The following is a 13,824-nucleotide window of genomic DNA, read 5'->3' as shown; positions in this document are numbered from 1 at the left end:
TTCCTGATGCTACAAAAAGGGCTATATCAATTGTCATGGAAACATGAGGAAGTTTGCAATCCGTGGAGCAGTGCTGGACCAATGGGGTAGAGAACTTGGACTTCATTAGCTGATCAAGTTTTCTCAGAAAGACAATTACAAGGTGCAACTACATAGCTCCTCAGAGGCCTTCAGCAGTTCTGAACTCAGTAGCAGCGTCCAGATTAACAAGGAGTCTCTGAATAAGCTCTTCTGTCACTCGGCCTTTGTGGTGATCTTGAACCTTGCTTGACACTCCTTCCTTCTATGGATGACATTTGCTGCCGTTCCCTTCCCTGAATCCGGCAGATTCATAAACACCATGTTCAATAGGAATTGATATAAGTAATACAACATGGTTACAAGGCAGGGCCACACAAGCCCATGCAGCAAGCACTTTGTAGTTCTGGATCATTCCTTCCCGATCTTGAGCTACTATGTATAAATCTGACCATCTTGAAGCCACCATGCTAGAGAGGCCGTGTACAGCATTCCTGGTCCTCCATCACAGCTAAGCCCAGGCTTCCAGCCACACTAGACACATACTATGATCTAAATGTTTCTGTCGGTACCCCATAGAAAACCCTGATACATGCAAACTGAAACCTAACCCGATGGCATCAGCAGTAGGGAGGTGATTATGTGTGCTGAGGCTAGGTGTTGTGAATGGGCAGTGTCCTCATAGAAGAGACCCCAGAAAACCCGCTGGCACTTCTGCCCTGTGAGGACACAGTGCAGAAACACCACCCCTGCACCCAAGAGTGAGCCTACACCAGAACCAAATCTGTCAGCGCCTTGGTCATGGACGTCCAGCCTCCAAAACTGTGAGTAATAAATGTCTGTTGTTCAGAAGCCGCCCAGGTAATGGTATTTTGTTACAATAGCCTGAAGGGCTATGGCAACATATAGGTCAAGCTTTCTTGGGTCTCCCAGACCACTTCATACACCAGCTGAATACCTGAAAGTGTTTCCATCGAATCAACAAGAATACAGAGGAATAATGCAGCCAAGTGGTACCCAAATCCCATGTATATAAACTCATGAAATATAATCACATGTTTGATTTTTTTTGGACAGGCAGAGTGAGACAGTGAGAGAGAGAGACAGAGAGAAAGGTCTTCCTTCCGTTGGTTCACCCCCAAGATGGCTGCTACGGCTGGCGTGCTGCACCGATCTGAAGCCAGGAGCCTGGTGCTTCCTCCTGGTCTCCCATGCGGGTGCAGGGCCCAAGGACTTGGGCCATCCTCCACTGCCTTCCCGGGCCACAGCAGAGAGCTGGACTGGAAGAGGAGCAACTGGGACAGAACCGGCGCCCCAACCAGGACTAGAACCCAGAGTACTGGCCTGCAGGTGGAGGATTAGCCTAGTGAGTTGCAGCTCTGGCCCACATGCTTGTTTTTAAGTCACTACATTTGGAAACCATTTGTTCATCATTAATGCATAACTAAAATGCTCCTTGAGAGTAGGGAAGAGAAAGACTTCTAGGGTCCAGGGCTACTGCAACTGCCTATTTTCTCTAGGTTTCATGCCTATATTCTGTGTCTCTTGTCCTAAGTGACTTCACATGGATACCTCTAAATTTTCTGCCTCGTTCTTCATTTAAGTAAACTCCAAGTGTCTGAACTTAATATTAAAGTGGCATATCTGTGTTTGTGCGTCAGCCCTCTTAGAAATTTGTTTCTATCAAATAGGGATTCAGAGTACCTGCTGGTGTGGGGGAAGCACTATGTCATCATGTGAACATTGTTTAATGCATTGTAATCTCAAGGTATGCACACTGGGAAGAAAACAGCACTGTTCAAAGGCCGCTTCGGGCTGAAAATGCAATAACTGGGAACTAGCAGGAATTCTTAGACATAAAACAATAGTTACTGGCTTTTATGCTTCTGTTTGTCACATGAAATGTTAGGAATATTTTACATTTGTATAATTCTTTACTGTTTAAAGAGCACTTTTGTATATGCTTGCTCATATCCTACAAATCTTCTGTTTGTGATCTCACCTACACCCATGACTTCAAGGCATATCACACCCATGGAAGTAATTTCCATATTTCCCAACCATCTCTCTCTCTCTCTCTCTCTCTCTCTCTGTGTGTGTGTGTGTGTGTGTTTCTTAACTTCTAATTGCCTCCTATTCCTTTCCACAAAAATCCTGTAAACATGCTTCAAATTTGTTACTTGAATAGCCATTGCAATTTCTCCACCACCCCCTAACACACACGCACACACACACGCACACACACACAAACCATCTCTTCCACCTCCGTTCCCATTTTAGATCATGTTACCACTGTCTTCTCAGCCTCCAAAGTCTGAAGTCACCTTCTCTTCCCTGACAAACAATTAGTTGGAACCTCCTGGGAGCTGTATTCCCATAATGCCTCTTAGATCTGTGCTCTCCATTCTATTCCCCCAAATGCTACTGCTAGTTCAGGCCCTCCTCGCCTATCTAGACCAGAGTTGGCAAACTAGCGCCCTTGGACCAAATCTGGCTCACATTGTGTTCTTGTAGATGAAGTTTTAGTGCAACGTAGCCGTGCTTCTTCATTTTTGTATCCTTGTCTGCGGCTGATTTCACACTGTAGTATCAGTGTTGAGTCAAGTTGCTGCAGATCCCAATAGCCGCCAAAGCCTCAAATCTGGCCCTTTCCAGAAAAATTTGCCAGCCCCTGCTGTAGACAGCCTGAAGGAATCTGCAGGAGAAGAGACTCTCCTCAACTTCTCCCTGCTCAGATGTAGTTTTTACCACCAAAGAGAATATGCCAACAATTCTGCCTTTGAAGTGTCCAGTGTATGGCTTGTGTGTAGTTTATAATGTTGATTCATCACAGTTTCTATTACTTAAAATTACTTCCTGTAAGTGAAATTCATCCCCAGGGACCTTGTTAACTCAGCATGGACCTGTAATTCTGCACAGCACATCACAGGTGCCTCAAGACTAAGTCAAGACTCCTCGCTGGGTGTCCATGGCCAGAGCTGGAGGCCCTTGCCACCCTGCATTACTGCTGGCTCCCTTGTTGCTATTGGGTTTTGATTATTTATTTTGCTTCCTTTGACATTCTGAAGATTTTTCAGGCATAGTCCTACAATAATGAAATTTGGGCTCATGGAATAAATAGAGACAGTGATATTTACTCCATACCACCTTGCTCCAGAGTTACATAGACAGTTTCTGTAAGATTCCAATACAGTCGGTTGAAAAAAGAAATGGTTTCTGTGACTGTTTCCTTTTGCTGAATGCATTGTCACCAACTCCACAGCATAAAACAACACAAATGTATTATCTCAGATTTTTTTAATTGAGATACTTTTTTAAAAGATTTATTTATTTATTCAAAAGTCAGAGTTACACAGAGAGAGGAGAGGCAAAGAGAGAGATCTTCCATCTGCTGGTTCACTCCCCAGTTGGTCACAATAGCTGTGCAGAACCAAAGCCAGGAGCTTCCTCTGGGTCTCCCACGCAGGTGCAGGGGCCCAAGGACTTGGGCCATCTTCCACTGCTATCCCAGGCCATAGCAGAGAGCTGGATCAGAAGTGGAGCAGCCGTGTCCCGAACCGGTGCCCATATGGGATGCCAGTACTGCAGGCAGCGGGCACAGCGCTGACCCTGTCTCACAGTTTTTTTAAGTTAGAGTCTGGGCCTGTTGTTTCTGGATTCTGCACAGCATCTCCTTGGGCTGACATCAAGGTGTTGTCTGGGCTGTGGTTCTCATCTGAGGGTTGGGGTCCTCTTCCAGGTTCACTGAGAGTTGACAGAATTCAGTTCCTCCCAGTTACCAGACTAAAGTCCCCAGCTTCCTGCTAATTCTTGGGAGAGGAGTGCTCCTACTTGGACATTTGCTTTCTCCTGGGCCAGAGTATGTATCTGATACTCTCTTCAGCATTGAGTGGGAGAAGACTCCCTCCTTGTACAGGGCTCGGTGATAAGGCCGAGCCCACCCTGGTGATGTTCTTTTTTTGAAGATTTATTTACTTATTTGAAAGTCAGATTTACACAGAGAGAGGAGAGGCAGAGAGAGAGAGAGAGAGAGAGAGAGAGAGAGGTCTTCCCGCAGCTTCAGTCCCCAACAGGCCGCAACGGCCAGAGCCGCGCCAGTCAGAAACCAGGAACCAGGAGCCTCCCCCAGGTCTCCCACGTGGGTGCAGGGGCCCAAGGACCTGGGCCATCCTCCGCTGCCCTTCCAGGCCACAGCAGAGAGCTGGATCAGAAGTGGAGCAGCCAGGACTCAAACCAGCACCCATATGGGATGCCGGCACTGCAGGCAGCGCCCCCACCCACTACACCACAGCAACAGCCCCCATCGTATGCTTTCAGAGTCCAGTGTTGTGTCATCATGTCTATTATAATAGTACTTAAGGACTTCCAAACATAAAGCTAAAAATAAACTCTGTGCTTATCACATGTATGTAACTATAAAAGCTATTTTATGAATTAAATACAAACAAAACTACAGGGCCAATAAAATTCAAGTGATCAGCATTTGTGCAATATGATGGATTACAATGCTTTGCTAAAACTAAATCACCATTGTTGAGTTCAATAGTAGAAACATGTAGTCTTAGCTGCAGTTCTATATGTAATCTGTTCCTGTGTTGTGGGTGACCCTAAGCCTGGCTGGGAGACTGCCTGCCTAGCCCATGCAGGAGATTAACCTGACTGCTGGCAGGCAGCAGCAGCCCAGGCACATTTCCCCCACCCCCACCTTCTGTTGAAGAGCCTTATAATTGCCAATCAGGTAAACTGCTTCAGGGTGTGGCCCAGGCCCACCAGGAAAGCTACTGTAGCCTAGTGACCTTCAAGCTGATCGGACAAGCATAGTGGCGCCAGTATCACATTTATCCTATAGAATTAGTGTTGCCCTGAATTAGCTACGCCCACTCTGCCTGCCTTTTACAAGGTGTACTTGATCATTAATAAGTGGTCATGTTCACCGAAACTTATCCCCGGTGCTTCTTGTCGAAGAACCACGTCACCCCACCATCCGAACAGTGCACGGGCCTCGCAGGACAAGTCCACACTTTGTTTTAACTTTATACAGGGAACGTCTGTTTACATGAGATAGTTATGCAAAAATAATAACTTCATGGCTTTGCTTGCTAGTTCAAGGTAATCAGAGTATATATGTTAAATGAAACTCTTCTAGTGAGCTATCTTCAAATGCCTGTTTCAGTTAGGCACGATGACATCCATGTCAACCTGTTTCCCAGATAGAGCAGAATACACAGTCCTGTGGTGGAAGGCTTTGTGTGGAGGAAGCTGAAGGGACAGCAGGGATCACAATGATGGAGGTGAAGAGTGGGAAGAGATGAATGGAGAAAGTTAACTGGGATCCTGCCATTTAGGGCGTGATTGGTCACAGTAAAAATTTAAAAATTTGTTTGCCCCTGAGATAGGAATTTATTAGAAGCTTTCAGCAAAGTAAGCACTAATCTGATGTGTTTTTAAAAGGCCCACTTAGGCACTGTTTGGCAAGGGGGAAATAGCGAAAAAAGAGAACAAGTAAAGAAACAATACTCCAGGCAACCTGATGGAGCCTTGGAGCCGATGGTAGTGATAAGGGTGATAAGATTGTCCAGGTTCCAGATATATTCCGAAAATAGAACTAAAAGGGTTTGCTGACGGATTAGATGGTGGGCCATGAGAGAAGTAGTGGAGTTCTGATGAACCTGAAGGTTTCAGCCTGAACAACTGGTTGAAAGGTGCTGCCTTTCACTGAGGTGGGCACTGAGAGAGGAGTTGATTCGGGTGGGACTGAGAAACAGAGCCCCTATTGTAGATGTGGTAAATTAGAGATGCCTGTTGGACATGCGGTGTTTGAATGAATACACATGAAGGGATTACAAGAATACCTGGCATACATAAAATGAATAATCCATTTTAGTAATTATTCTTACTAGCCAAGTAGAGATATCAAATAGTCAGCTGCATGTCTAAGTCTGGGGTTTGGGAGAAAATTCTGGTATAAAAGCCACCATCGGTGTGATCACTTACGAATTGTGTGTAGAAAGAGAGGGAAATAACTTTGATGACTTAGCCCTGAGGCTGTTCAAAATGTACAGGTTGGGAAAATTTGAAAGAACCCCCAAATGCAGTTGAAACAAAACAGTCAGTGAGGTAGAGGGAAAACCAGGAGGTGATGGTATCCCTGAAACCAAGTGAGGGAAATGTTTGAAGAAAAGAATGCTGCAGGTGGGTCAAGTAAGACAACATGGAGATACAGAGATCTTGACAAACGCAGTATCTGTGAAGTAGTGGGAGCTATGGCAGAAGGGATAAGAAAGAATGAGAATATAGAGAGGGCATCTGGTGTGGTGGTTAAGCCTCCACTTGGAACTTCTGCATCTCATATACAAGTGCCTGGGGTTCAAATCCTGGCTGCATTTCCAGTTCCATCATCCTGCTATGCACATTCCAGGAGGCCATGGGTGACAACTCAACTGCTTGGGTCTCTGACACCTGTTATGGACACCTGGATTGAGTTCAAGTGTCCTGGCTTCAGCCTGTCCCAGCCTGCCATTTGGAAAGTGAACTAGCAGATGAGAAACTAGAAGAAATTCTGTGTGTGTCTGTCTGTCAAATATAATGAAAATAATTGATATATTTTAAACAGTTTTAAAGAACGAGAAGAAAAGTGAAAAAATAGGAAAAGTAGGAAGTCAAGGAATACAGAAAAGTCTGTCAATGAGCTTTCTGTAAAGTGAAGCAGGAAAGGGAGTTGCTGAAGAGTGATGCATACCCAGAAGGATAATTTTTAAGTGAAGAATTTTGTTCCCATGTTTTCACATCAGTGAGAATGAAGCAGCAGGAAGAGAGAAAATGACAGTGCAAGAGAGAAAAGGGAAAACTGTAAAGGTATTCCATTGAGTAAGGGTGAGTGGAATCTACTATAAATGATGTGGGAGAAATAGGCAGCTAGTTAGTTCTGGGGAGCTGGATAAATAGGCAGGCAGCTAATTAGGTCTGTGGTGCCGAAAGTGACATGCCACTCCCCCTACGCAGGCCCCACATACCATACTTTTCAATCAAAACTATCCACCTTCCCATGATGCATGTGTTGCATCCAGGACCTGTGTGCACAGGAAACAAAAGGTGGAGAGCACTGTTTCTCCCTTGGATCTCACTTGAAGGTACTTCACCTATCTTCTGGCACTTTAGTGGGGGCGTATTCACTCTGTTGCTCTCCTGTTCTGAGACAGATTTCCCTATCATAGGTACCATTTTCAGTTTCTGTTTTTCTCCCTAGTTTATGGGCCCTTTCATGTTGTGTATTTTCTCTGTAAGGCAGCCCACACTTACAAGTCACTGTATGTTTATTCTCCCTCTGCCAAATAAACTTGGTTTCTCTTTGTGCACAATATACCACTCTCTGCTTAGTAGTTCTGTGTCTGTGAGAGACAAGAATCTGAATTTAAAACTAATAAACTCAATGCCCACATCACAAGGAGGAGTGGAACTTAGATGGGGATATCTACAACTCACCATTGTAGCAAAGGGGTGGGCTTGTATGTACATTACTGTATTGGTTGAAGAAAAATATGGAAGTTCTCCTCTCATTGCTTCTATTTTTTTTTTCAAATAAATCACAAGGTTATCAGTCAAGATTGAAGGTAGGGGGGCTGGCCCCTGTGGCTCAGTGGGTTAATCCTCCACCTGTGGCGCCGGCATCCCATATGGGTGCCCATTCTAGTCCCAGCAGCTCCTCTTCCCATCCAGCTCTCTGCTATGGCCTGAGAAAGCAGTAGAAGATGGCCCAATTCCTTGGGCCCCTGCACCCATGTGGGAGACCAGGAAGAAGCTCCTGGCTTCGGATCAGCACAGCTCTGGCCCTTGCAGCCATTTGGGGAGTGAACCAGTGGATGGAAGACCTTTCTCTCTGTCTCTCCCTCTCACTATCTGTAACTCTACCTCTCAAATAAATAAAATCTTAAAAAAAAGATTTAATGTAGGTAAAAGGAGTTAAAAGAGCATCATGAAGGCATGAAAAAGGAACATTTCTATTGTGAGCTGATGTGAAGCTCCCTGGAGATTTGTGATGATAAATGTAAAGTAACACTATTCAGCTTACTTCTCAGTTTCTTCCCAGCCTCATTCAGCTACTCAGTTGCAGACCTGGAGCAGGTGATGGGTAGCCATCTCCCCAGGTTCTCCCCAAAGCTGAGCCTCTCGTCCTCAGCTGCCAGGGATCTGGGAGGTTCATAACTCTCAGCTGAATCGCTCTCCAGGAATTGCCCTCAGCTGAAGATAACTGCCTCACACCCCTTTCCCAAAGCATCCCTCATTTAATGAGTGGTCAATGAAAAGAGTGAAAATGTTCGGTAATATTAGCACAACATTGGGATGGTTCTGAGGGGTCATCCCTGCTCCTCGGAACACCTATTGGATCAGTAGATGCTTCTAAAATGCATCCATTTCAGCTTCTCCTTTGGCCCCATCCTGCTTCTCTCACCTCTCCCACTTTATGTCCTGAAAAGCATGACCCTATAAAGCTCTTGCATACAAATATCACAGTCTGTTTCCAAGAGAGTGTGACCTCAGACACCAGAGTTGCAGTTGTGCCAAGTCACTGTGGTGGAGGAAGAAAGAGGGAAAGGAGTTAAAAACTTAAGCAAAGGGAGGGTTGTAATCATATACCATGGATTCTAATAAAGATTTATGAGACTATTTTAGGGGATGAAAAAGGGATCATGCATCGGAGATCCTAGTGATGTGAAAGAATGTTGGAGTGAGTGTATTTGAAAAAGTAAACTAAAAACACAGAAAGTAGTAGGCAAAGAGTGAGATGTGTGAGACCGAATTTGAAGGGGTGAAGCTAGTTGAACATGACCAAGACAAAAGGTGGCTGACATGGGGTGGAAAACATAATAGAAAATGATGAGATCTCAGGCTTGAAGACAATCTTCAATTTTCTCTATCCTAACCTAGATATATGTCATGGTCTTATATTTTATATAGATCTAGTCTTATCTAGATACAGTATTATCTAATATAGTCTAATATTATGTTTCATCATTTTACAGATGAGGGAAGTACAACCAAAGAACAAATATAAATATACCAAGTTCATACAAGTTCTCTAAGGTAAGAGCCCAGATCCCCTAACTTCCAGTGATATGGGGTAGATTTCTCTACGATTGACAAAGGATAACAAAGACTAGATTATATTTCCCAGGATCTAGGTGATAGTCTTTTAGTCTTCATATTTAAATTTTCATTGCAGGTCCTCACCTGTTGGAGCAATCTCAGGGTGGGGAGGATAGTTTCATGAAAGGATTTTCTCCTCCAACCTCTGCTTGTGAAACTCATATAAAACATCACAACAATGCATCAAATATACCTGAATCCACACTTACAATTATATATTTCAAAGCATTTCAATGATGCTGTTTTTAAAGTAATAAATTAGTCCTTTTACATAATTATCTAATGTGATTTGTCTGCATTTGCTCCTTGTACCCATTTACCTTTTCTGTGTAGAACAGCGATTCATTAATCTGTCATTGTTAGGAAAAACAGTGTACTACATAAATTCAACTTCCTAATAATTGGTCACTTGAGATGACCTCAGAATCTGTGCCTTAATATTAAAGATCATTCTAGGGGTGGGTGTTTGGTGCAGTCACTTGGGATACTCACATCCCACATTGGAATGCCTGGTTCAAGTCCTAGGTATTCCACTTCCAATCCACTTTCCTGCTAATATGCATCTTGGAGACGGTGGGTACTTGCCTGGTACTTAGTTCCCAGACAAGCAGATTTGGATTCCAACAGGTCAGAAAACCAGAGTCGTTTGTAGATTTATACCTCCTTTATTCACAGCAACAGTGAGAAATACACAAAACACAGCCATTGGCCTATAACAGCAATTGGGCCACAGGAGATATCTGCCTTTGTTTCCTTGGAGGCAGTTGGACATATGCACGAGAGACATATACATACATCCACACATATGCTTCCTCATGTCCACATCCATCTGCCAGCATCCGCATCTGCATGTCCACCAGTTGCCGCAATTAACTATGTCCCCCAGTTGCTTATATTGGCTTACAGACAATAATGGCTCATTGCCAAACAGTTACATAACAGAGTTGTGGACAGCTAGCCAAGGCAGGTGGGCCTGTTGGTTACCATGACATCTGTTGCCATAGAGGCACAGATAAGGAGGCACAGAAAAATGGCAGAAAGGCATGGAAATTTGATAAATTTCACTTCTCAGCCTCACCTTTTTCCCAATAAGCAGATAGTGGCTCAAGTATTTGGGTCCTTTCAATCCATGTGGAAAACCTGGATTGAGTTCTGGGCTCCTGGTTTCATCCTTGCCCAGCCTTGGCTATTACAGGAATTCAGGGTGTGAGAGTGAGCCAGTGGATAGAAGATCGTGCGTTTCTCTCTCTCTCTCTCTCTCTTTCTCTTCCTCTCCTCTGTGTGTGTCACTCTGCCTTTCAAAATAAAGAAATACTTGGGAAAAGGTGAAAAAAGTGAGGAAATTCCAGCTCAGAGTAGTGTGATGGTTTCTCCAAAGTCGCAAAAACAAATATCACAGATGGTACTGGATCTCACAGTTTCTGCAACTACCCCATATTCTTTCATCTGACCTCTCATCTCTTGGACCACATAGTTTGGAACAGTGGTTTTCAACCTTTAGTGCTAATGAGAATCACCTGAAAACTTTGTTAAACTTCTAGATTGCTGGGTCCCATCCCTATGGGTTCTGATTCAGTAGGTCTTGGGTGAGCCCAAGAATTTGCATTTTTAACAAGTCCTCAGGTGATGCTGGTGCTATTGGCATAGATACCATGCCAGTGGGTTGAGAATGCTCTCTTAGAAGATATTGAACCAGGGGACGTATTGGTTTTATTCTAAAGTGTGGCAACTGGAACAAAATGAATTTTCACCCAGGCAATTACTAAGATGAAAAGAGAACTCTTGAAGGCTCATTAATGTTAAGACATAGTGTTTGAGGTGATCCCAGTTGAACAAAATTCTTAAATGGAATAGATTTAATTATCTCAGTTAATACCTAATAGGCATTCTTTTTTTCTTACTCAGCAGTTTAATAATGAAGCATGATTCTCATTGGAGACAAAGAATTAAAGATAGTACTTGTTAATGTTGATAAGCCTTTTGTCATGTGGAAAAATTGAAGTGAGATTTCTGTCTTATCTAAAGTAAGAAAATGGTTTGATTATTCGGGTATTAAAAATAATCCCAAACCAAAGGATTCTTTACCTGACCAAGTAATAGATGTAATACTTCTGGAATAGAGTTAGTTGAAATCCTAGGGTTAAAAATGCTTTAAGATACATAATTATATTGACTTTTGAGAAGTATAATATACAAATCTTCCAGGAAGCTCCTCCTTCCACGTCAGCCTATTTTATCCCAGGCTCAGATAAACACTTCTCAAACTTTATAATACATTTCAATCACCTGGGGATTTTGTTAAACTGCAGATTATAAGTCAGTGACCCTGGCGTAGAACTCAAAACTCTGTTTCTAATAAACTTCCAAATGAGGCCTATACCTCTGGTCCATGGATCCACTTTGAGTAAAAAGAGTCTACACAACTCTGCCACCACAGGTCGGTGAGGCTTGCTTTACAGACACATTCTCCAGAATCCACCTTTCTCTCCTTGCCTTCATCTGTGACATCTGAAGCACATCCACCTCGGCTCAGCAGCAAGACAAGAGCCACTGTGCTTTGCCTAGAGAATGGTCTAGGGCTTCCCAAGGAGGCCTTATAGCACATTGATTCCCCAGGCATGCCCCAGTTTGACAACCCCCTGAACTCCGTTTTGCTGCTGCAGGCTTTGGCCCTCACTAGCTCTCTATTAAGTCATTCTCTCAAGTCATTCCCGTGTGATAACTTGTTCTACCTCTACCTGAAGATATCCCAAATTTGCTCTCAGACAATGGACCATCTGTTCATACATTCCTCCTCTGGGTTCCCAAACTCTTTCCCAAGGTTGTGACTCATGGTTTTGTTAAACAAAGCAAGAGTCTAGAGCCTGGGGTTGGCCTAGCATGGGTGGTAGATAATTTTGGTGCGAGCTATAACACCTCTTGGCGGTTCTCTGGGCATGCCAACAACCTCACATCCCTCTCACCTCATCCCTGAAAGAAGGGTTGCCATTTCTCAGTTCTTATTCCTTCTCTGCACACCCCACCCTCTAAATGCTTACATCTCTGCAGAAGTCATGATTACAGAAGCAGTAATGATTAATATGAGCACTAAACACGTTCTACCTTTATAAATATTATCTTAAAGCTGCACAACTAACTCACAAAATAATTATTTCTTTTTTAAAGGTGTGCAAATGAAGTTGTAGGGATTAATGAACTTGCCCAGGGTGGCACAGATGAAACTGGCAGAACTACTATAACTCTGTACGATCCCACAGGCAATGTGCTGCATTGCCTTCCTGAAGACATTTCAAGGAACATTTTCTTTGACCTACATTCATGGACATTTCTCTGCCCTTGCATAGCCTGCACTGATAATGTAGGCAGTTTTCTCATTCTGACCATTTAGTGACCTCATATTCTCCTTTTTAGATGATGACTACTAAGAATCTAAGTGTTTACAATTAGTAGAAAGGAATAACACGTCAGTGGCCCAGACTCTGCAGATCCAGTGCCTCCTCCCTCATCTCCACCAAGATATAGCCCACACATATAAACTAGGGAGAAAGACAAATGAGGGCAATGTGAGGAACATAAGCAAATAATCAGAAATTCATTAATTTAAGAAATAAAATAGGGGCTGGCGCCATGGCGCACTTGGTTAATCCTCCGCCTGTGGCTCCGGCATCCCATTTGGGCGCCGGTTCTAGTCCCAGCTGCTCCTCTTCCGATCCAGCTCTCTGCTATGGCCTGTGCTTGGGCCCCTGCACCCACGTGGGAGACCCGAAAGAAGCTCCTGGCTTCATATAGGCACAGCTCCGGCCGTTGTGGCCATTTGGGGAGTGAACCAACGGAGGAAAGACCTTTCTTTCTCTCTCTCTCTCTCTCTCTCTCTCTCTCTCTCTCTCACTGTCTGTTAACTCTACCTGTCAAATAAATAAAATTTAAAAAGCCTTCTCATTATACAGAAGTGTAAATTACATGTCAATAAAATAACATTAATAAGTCAACAAGCAAATATATATTAAATTACTATAAGAAAATACAGAACAATGGGCATTTGATCTAGCAGTTAAGATGCTGGTTAGGACACCCACATCCCAAATCAGATTCCATGGGATGCCAATGTGGCCCCCTTGAGGCAGTGAGGCTGTGGTTATGGCTTAAGTAGTTGAATTCCTGCCATCCCCATGGGAGATGTGGATTGAGTTCCCAGCTCTCAGCTTCAGCCTAGGCTGTTGCAGGCACTTAAGGAGTAAACCAGTGAAAAATCACTTGGTCTGTCTCCCTCTCTGTTTCTCTTTCTCTAATAAGTAAACAAACATTTTTTTTTAAAGAAAATGAAAGTATAGGGTGATAGCGTTGCAACATAGAGCTAGAGGAAGCCCTCCTAAGAGCCAAAAAACAGAAACAACAAGAGAAAAAAATGATGTATTTGACTACAGACAAATAGAAACTTCTATATGGCAAAAGATACCATAAGCAATGTTTAAAAGACTGGTAAGAAGTACATGCAATAAATATAACAGTCAAATATTGACTTCTAGTGAAAAGGACTCCTTCAGATTAACCAGAAAATGACAAACAATCCAATAGAATAAAAATGATTGTAAGAAAAAAACAGTCCTTTTACAGAGGATGAAATCTAAAAAGTCATTAAGCATCTGAAAAGACATTCATCCT

General features: G+C 43.4%; 1 long non-coding RNA gene across 1 annotated transcript; it reads left to right on the top strand.

Moving 5' to 3' along the window:
* The first annotated feature begins 6,945 nt into the window (after positions 1 to 6,945).
* LOC149119585 (uncharacterized) lies at positions 6,946 to 9,363 on the top strand. Its single transcript, XR_016227574.1, has 3 exons — positions 6,946 to 7,148; positions 9,039 to 9,099; positions 9,239 to 9,363. It is a non-coding gene; the product is annotated as an uncharacterized LOC149119585 (long non-coding RNA).
* The last annotated feature ends 4,461 nt before the right edge of the window (positions 9,364 to 13,824 follow it).

This window comes from Oryctolagus cuniculus, chromosome X (genome assembly GCF_051225735.1).
Source record: "Oryctolagus cuniculus isolate XC-2025 breed Fujian yellow rabbit chromosome X, ASM5122573v1, whole genome shotgun sequence".
NCBI lineage: Eukaryota > Metazoa > Chordata > Mammalia > Lagomorpha > Leporidae > Oryctolagus > Oryctolagus cuniculus.
Note: the sequence above shows the minus strand (reverse complement) of the source record. Positions and strands in the feature narration are given on the sequence as shown.